Here is a 6,901-nt window from a genome sequence, read left to right on the forward strand (position 1 = left end):
CCCACTTTCTTCTCTCTAAGCCTAGGGGAAGTTTGATGTTGATTCTGTCCTTCATGTTTGGTGATACATCCAAGAATTTCTCAGGAGACAACTATGGATTTACCAAACAATGTTGATGGGTCATTTTCAACACATGGATCAAACATCGGTTCTCTAGCTCTACGTGCAAGATAGGGTCAGAAAAATATCAAGTCAAAATGGCTTTGTAAAGATAAATACAAAAGTAAATCTGAGTCTGGGGACATTTTCAAACAGTTAAAACTATTTAACTATGAAAACGCTTTCCCAGAAGGAGTGAGCAATATAATTTTGAAGATATTTTAAAATATTTTAAAATAAGTTTGTCAAAGCCAGGGCTGGCAGACCATCTCACCAATTCAAGTTCAAGTGAGGTGGCGGAGAATGCGGGCAGAGCCCACCAGCTGGTTTGTAATCAAGGCAGCAAGTTGTCAAGGGTGATATTGACTTCCTCTGTATCTATTTTTCAAGTAGAAGGATGGGGTGTGTAAGTCAGGTGAGGAGGTGATTAGTAGGAAAGAAAATAGAAGCCCATGTTACCAAAAAGTGAATCCCCTAAGTAAAGCTCACTCTCACATCTTTAACGGAATTCCTTACTTAAAAAAAAAGAATTCTCAGTTCCTTGGTTTTACGGTAGCAGTGGTAAAAGGTATGAGTGGACAGCTTGCAAAATACTACCAGAACCTGTAACTGGACAGATGTCCACTATTTGACAAAGCTTTAGTGTCCAAATTATTTTCAGATTCCCCTGCACAGTGCAAGTAATAAAACACAGTAATGACTCCAGCTCCGTTATTTATTCATCTTACACGGAGCCTGAAAAGCCATAAACCTTGCACTGATAGATGTAAATCGTCTCAGACAATTAGGTCCAATTGTCTAATAGCAAATTTGAGCTCTCTGCAGTTTAATAATCAGAAAGCCTTGGAACTCACATAGAAGTGAAGTCGGGGGAGGAAACCAGGATTCTGATTGGGAGGCAGATGTGTAAGGAGTGGACTGCGCTCGAAGAGAGTGTTAGGAATATAAATCAGCAACCCGAGACATCTCAACACAAACAAATGTTACACATCAAATGCAGGCCAGAGGCTTTTATGTGTCCTCTTGGATGATAATAAAATCCTGGCTTTTAGTAAGGGCAAATGCTTTTTCTTCCTTGAATGCCTCACCCAAGCTTCTTCTAGTAAGTAGAAGATGATGCTCAGAGAATAAGTGGCTTCTGCTCATCTCAGGAGCCTGTGAAACACAAAAACCAAAGGTCTGTGTGAACATATCATAGTCTTCCAGATGGGAAGCTTTACTGCGACCCTGGTGCAGGAGTGTTCCAGGGGGTTAGCATGAACCAAACCTAATGAAGAAAGCTGAATGCCAAAGAATTGATGCTTTTGAACTGAGGTGTTGGAGAAGACTCTTAAGAGTCCCTTGGACTGCAAGGAGATCAAACCAAAAGGAAATCAGTCCTGAATATTCATTGGAAGGACTGATGCTGAAGCTGAAAGTCCAATACTTTGGCCACCTGATGCAAAGAACTGACTCCTTGGAAAAGACCCTGATGCTGGGAAAGACTGAAGGCGGGAGGAGGAGGGGACGACAGAGCATGAGATGGTTGGATGGCATCACCAACTCGATGGACATGAGTTTGAGCAAGCTCCGGGAGTTGGTGATGGACAGGGAAGCCTGGCATGCTACAGTCCATGGGGTCGCAAATAGTTGGACACAACTGAGCGACTGAACTGAACTGAAGCCTAATAAATGTGTAAAATTTGTAGGTTCACTAATGTAAATAACATTTTGGGTGAGGAAAGCATTTTACATTTGGGTTTTTCTAAGATTCTATTTTAGAAAATGATGAGTTGAAAAACCTTCAGAGTTTTAGGTGGCATGTCTGAATCCCACATTGATCTCCTTCAAAGTATGTACACTCACAGGTGTGAAAAAACAAAATAGACCCACCGATGTACTGGACTGGACTCACTAGAGGGAATGAAAAAACAGGAAGTAGAGAAGTAAGCCCTGCCCACAGAAATTATTACAGCACCCGGATTATAAGAACCCCAAGAGATCCTCCATTTCAGCCCCAGTTTTCTGTGTAACTGATACATAGTCACACACACGCACACACATGCACACAGAGGCACGCACGCACTTTCTCAGACACATGATGGTTAAGCTCTGCTTGCTCCTCCCTGTCACCCATGAACTCACTTTTGCTGAGCATCAATCAGTTCAGTCAGCATCACTAAGAGTCGGTGACAGGACCTTGCTTCCTCCTGAGACAGTGTGGTCCTGTTTGGGACTCTCTATTAGAAAATTCATGTCCCTGGGACACGATCCATGTCCCTCTAGTCAGGCACTAACCTCGGGGGCTGCAGAGAACTCTTTAACCCTCTGCCTGTGACAGCCTTCACAAGCTTGAGGACAGCCCTCCTGAAGCCCTGAATCTTCTGTTCTCAGGGGACATGTCTCAGAAGCTTTCGCCTTCCTAAAGCATGCTAACCCTTCTCTGGCTACACCCAGCTTTTCTGTGTTCTGACGTGTGGCAGCCAGGAAGAACAGCGCTCCAGGAGAACACACGCATTGGGAAGAAGTGAAGGAGGGTCCCATCCATTGTCTGTTCATGAGACAGGCAGAGTCTGTCTGCTACAACATCATGGCCTCAAGTAGATATCTAGTCATAGAGAATTTTTTAGGAAACCTGTTTTTAGTGTAGCTGGTGCTACACTTGAAGCTGCCAAGATTACTTGGTATTTTAGAACCAAATATATGTATGGAATATATAGCAAGATATATGTGTTATGTTGTTGTTTAGTTGCTAAGTTTTGTCTGACCCTTCTGTGACTCTATGGACTGTAGCCCACCAGGCTCCTCTGTCCATGGGATTCTCCAGGCAAAAATACTGGAGTGGGTTGCCATTTCCTCCTCCAAGGGATCTTCCTGACCTAGGGATGGTACATGTGTCTCCTGCATCTCTTGCATTGCAGTGGATTCTTTACTGCTGAACCACCAGAGAAGCCCCATGAGTGATGCAGCAATAAGAGAAAAAGAAGTAAAGCAAATCTGGCAATAATAACAATAGTGTGAAAGGTTTAGTCAACTCTTTGGCAATAATGTACATAGATTGAGCAGTATGTGTGTGTGTGTGTGTGTGTGTGTGTGTGTGTGTGTGTGTGTGTGTCTGTCTGTCTGTCTGTCTGTCTGTCTGTCTGCCTGTCTGAAAAGGAAGAAATGGCGCCCCAATCACTAAACCAGGAGTAGAACTGTAATTGTGAAATTTGGACACCTGTGTCTACAGAGATAGCTGGAATTAGTTAAGATGCCTAAGGTAAACCATTTAGTGAAACATGAATTTATTTCACTCATGCTGTGACTTAATTATTCTTTGATAATTGCTTTGTCTCTGAAATGCCAGGCTGAGAACTCTGCTTAGTAATTATCTGAAGGATAGCACCCGAACCCAGGTGAGCCTCCTTGACCATCTCATTCCCCTGGCAAGAGTCCATCAGAGACAGAAATCAAGCTGACGCTCCAGAGAAGGCTAGGGACTTGCCAGCCCACCTAGAGAACATTCTAAACATGCCACCCCTCAGGGAGACAAGTGTCCACGCTACAGCTCACAGCTATCTTCTGTTAGTCCCGCTGTTGGCAGGGCGACTGCCCGATGACAGATTTACCCAAGTATACGTCTCATTTTCAAGACAACATTTCATGCTGTAAGCTGTGAAATGGGTATCAGCTTTATGAACACGCAGAACATCAATATACCCAAGAAAGCACCAGCTACACACTTCTGAAATTATTCCCAGTTAGTAATTATTTCAAGTGACCTTTCCTCTCTCTGTCCATTTAATGCCAATATGCAAAATGATTTTTCACATGAAAAGGAAACACAGCCAATAAAATAACCTAATGTTGCCTTATTTGCCTGATGTCTTAGTTTTTTTTTCTTTTTCTTTTATAATTAATTTTCCACATTTCATCAGATGCAGTATCTAATAATTTTCTTTGTCAGGTAAATGAGTTATTGAATGAAGAAGTCATACTCCAATATTTCTGTAAGTGACTAGTCTTGAATGATCATATTGACTTCTATAAAGAAAAACAAGTTATCGGTGGACTGCACCTGCCAGTCAAAAACTTCACTAACAAAAGGTAAAAGGCATCCTAACCATAAGGGGGTGTGAAGGAATCTGGAGGTTGAAAACTAGGTCCACTTTGAAGTATAACTCGCCTGTTTGTATGGAGTTGCATATTAATTTATAAATATAGGAAAGCCTGAAAACATATGGCATTATAGTTTATCAATATTGAACAAAAGCTTTAAAGAACAAGTCCTTTGTATCAGGGCTCAGGCAGTTCTGCGTCTGCGCAGCGGACGTGGGGCTGGAGCGGGGCCGGCCCGGGAGGCGCTGGGTGCGCGGGAACCAACGGGCAAGCCGGGGGGGGGGGAAGCCTGGCCGCACTCTCCGGATGGAGAGTGAGTGCCGGGCATCTCAGGCACGTTCCTGGGGCCTCCCGGGTGGGGGTGCCGGCGGGGACAGCCTGGGATTGCGGGTGGGGGGGTGACGCCCCCCTCCCCGGCAGCATCTGCTCCTCCGCCTTGCTGCAGGCGGAGGTGCTGGATCTGGACGAGGACGAGGACAACTTGAAGGTGTTCAGTAAGGCTGCCTCATTGATGGACACGAATTCCTTCGGCCTGCTGATGCCTACATCCCCTTTATCGATGATAAACCAAGTCAAGTTTGAAGATGAGCCAGATTTGAAGGATCTTTTTATTACAGTCGATGAACCTGAAAGCCATGTTACTACAATTGAAACTTTTATTACTTACAGGATTATTACTAAGACATCTCGTGGGGAATTTGACTCCAGTGAATTTGAAGTTAGGAGACGTTATCAAGATTTCCTTTGGTTGAAAGAAAAACTTGGAAGAAGCACACCCGACTCTGATTATTCCACCATTGCCGGAAAAGTTTATAGTGAAAGGAATGGTGGAATGCTTTAATAATGACGTCATTGAGACACGCAGGAAGGGATTGCTCAAGTTTTTGAACCGGATTGCTGATTATCGAACTCTAACATTTAATGAAAACTTGAAAATTTTTCTTACTGCACAAGCTTGGGAACTCTTCTTACAAGAAGCAAGGGCCTGGATTACTCAGCAGGATGGGACAGATAGAGTGGTTGCATTGTCAATGAGAGGAGTTAAAAGTCACCCCAAGGAGTTCATGGAAATGAATAACTTCATTGAAATATTTAGCCAGAAAATAAATTTGATAGATAAAATATCTCAGAGAATCTACAAGGAAAAATGGGAATATTTCGATGAAATGAAAGAGTATGGCCCAATTCGTATTCTGTGGTTGGCATCGGAAGAAGATCTGGCGGATACTCTAAAAAGTGTTGCCAGCTGCGTTGACAAATGCTGTAAGGCCACCGAAAAACGGACGTCTGGACTCTCGGAGGCCCTGCTTCCTGTTATACACAGGTATGTGCTTTATAGTGAAATGTTAATGGCTGTCATGACAAGAAGAGACCAAATACAGGCAGAACTGGATTCCAGAGTTGAAGCTTTGACATCCAAAAGGCAGATACTGACCTGCTTACGGAAGAGATTGGAAAATGGAAGATAAAGTGGAGTGTGCTAATAATACCCTGAAAGCAGATAGAGAAAGATGCAAACAAAACATGCAAAATGATTATCAAGTCAGCATTTACAAATATGGCCGAAAAGAACATCCTCTGTTATGAACAGTGCCTTGCTACATGGGAATCCTTCCTTACATCACAGACAGATCTCCACTTGGAAGAAGCCTCTGAAGATAAATTGTAATCTCATTGAAGACCTCTATGTGATCTTTGAAAGATAATGTCTGTTAACCAAAGTTATTCTTTCTCAATGGGCTAGATCCTTTCTAAAGTGGATGAAAAGTATTTCACACTATCTGGAAAACCGACAACTTAAAGCTCAGGTGTTCCATATCATTGATATAAATTTGGAGGTGTATATATATATATACACACACACACATATATATATACTCACACACACATGTAAATATTTAGCTTAGTTTTAACTATGTTCTTAAATTTGTGTGCGAATAATTATAATTATACATAAAAAAGTTTTTTTTCTTAAATATTTGTTTGTGGAACATGTCATTTTAAATATATTGTAAAGACTCAGTTTTAATAAAAAGTTTAACATGAAAAAAAAAAAGAACAAGTCCTTTATATCAGTGAGAACAGAGAAGACAAAGGTGTGCTATCTTCTCTGCCTTCCAGGTCATTGGCTCCAAAGACAGGGCCTGGCATAGCACTGATTCATCTTCGGTTTCCTTAATCTATTTTAAATTAGACCTGTCCTGTAATTCTTTGGAAATGTTTTCATAGAGCTTTTCACATCAAAGAGGACTCTTTCTCTTTATTTCCTAACTTGTCTGAGAAAGTTTACCTGTTTATCCATCCTGACAGCTGAAAGATAATAAATGAATACCTGGCCTTAGACTATCTGTCCTGGACTAAATACACTTCAGGATGTTATGCAGAGGCCTGAGTTTAAGCCCAGACTTTCTAAACAAAAGGTACATGACTCAAGCCAACCTGTGGCCGTCTTTGACTTCCGTCACGTATAAAATCGGGATGATGAGACTACATTCACGGGGTTTCAAGGAATAATCAAGTGACGTGATGACTGTCAAAATGCTTTGTAAATAGTTGAAGGGTAGATACAGATTCAGTTCTGTGCTTCTATCTCACCAAAGACTGGATGGAGGAGGAGCAGGTAGATTTCAAGCAGTGACTCACACCTTCCTCATGAACGTGGGAACCCTGTGGAGGGCAATTAATAAACAGCCCATTTTCTACAATTGTCTAAAGCAGGCCC

At 42.2% G+C, this 6,901-nt stretch overlaps 1 pseudogene; it reads left to right on the forward strand.

Annotated features, from left to right (window-relative positions):
• Positions 1 to 4,485: 4,485 nt before the first annotated feature.
• LOC133065441 (sorting nexin-7-like) lies at positions 4,486 to 5,935 on the forward strand (annotated as a pseudogene).
• Positions 5,936 to 6,901: the final 966 nt, after the last annotated feature.

This window comes from Dama dama, chromosome 11 (genome assembly GCF_033118175.1).
Source record: "Dama dama isolate Ldn47 chromosome 11, ASM3311817v1, whole genome shotgun sequence".
NCBI lineage: Eukaryota > Metazoa > Chordata > Mammalia > Artiodactyla > Cervidae > Dama > Dama dama.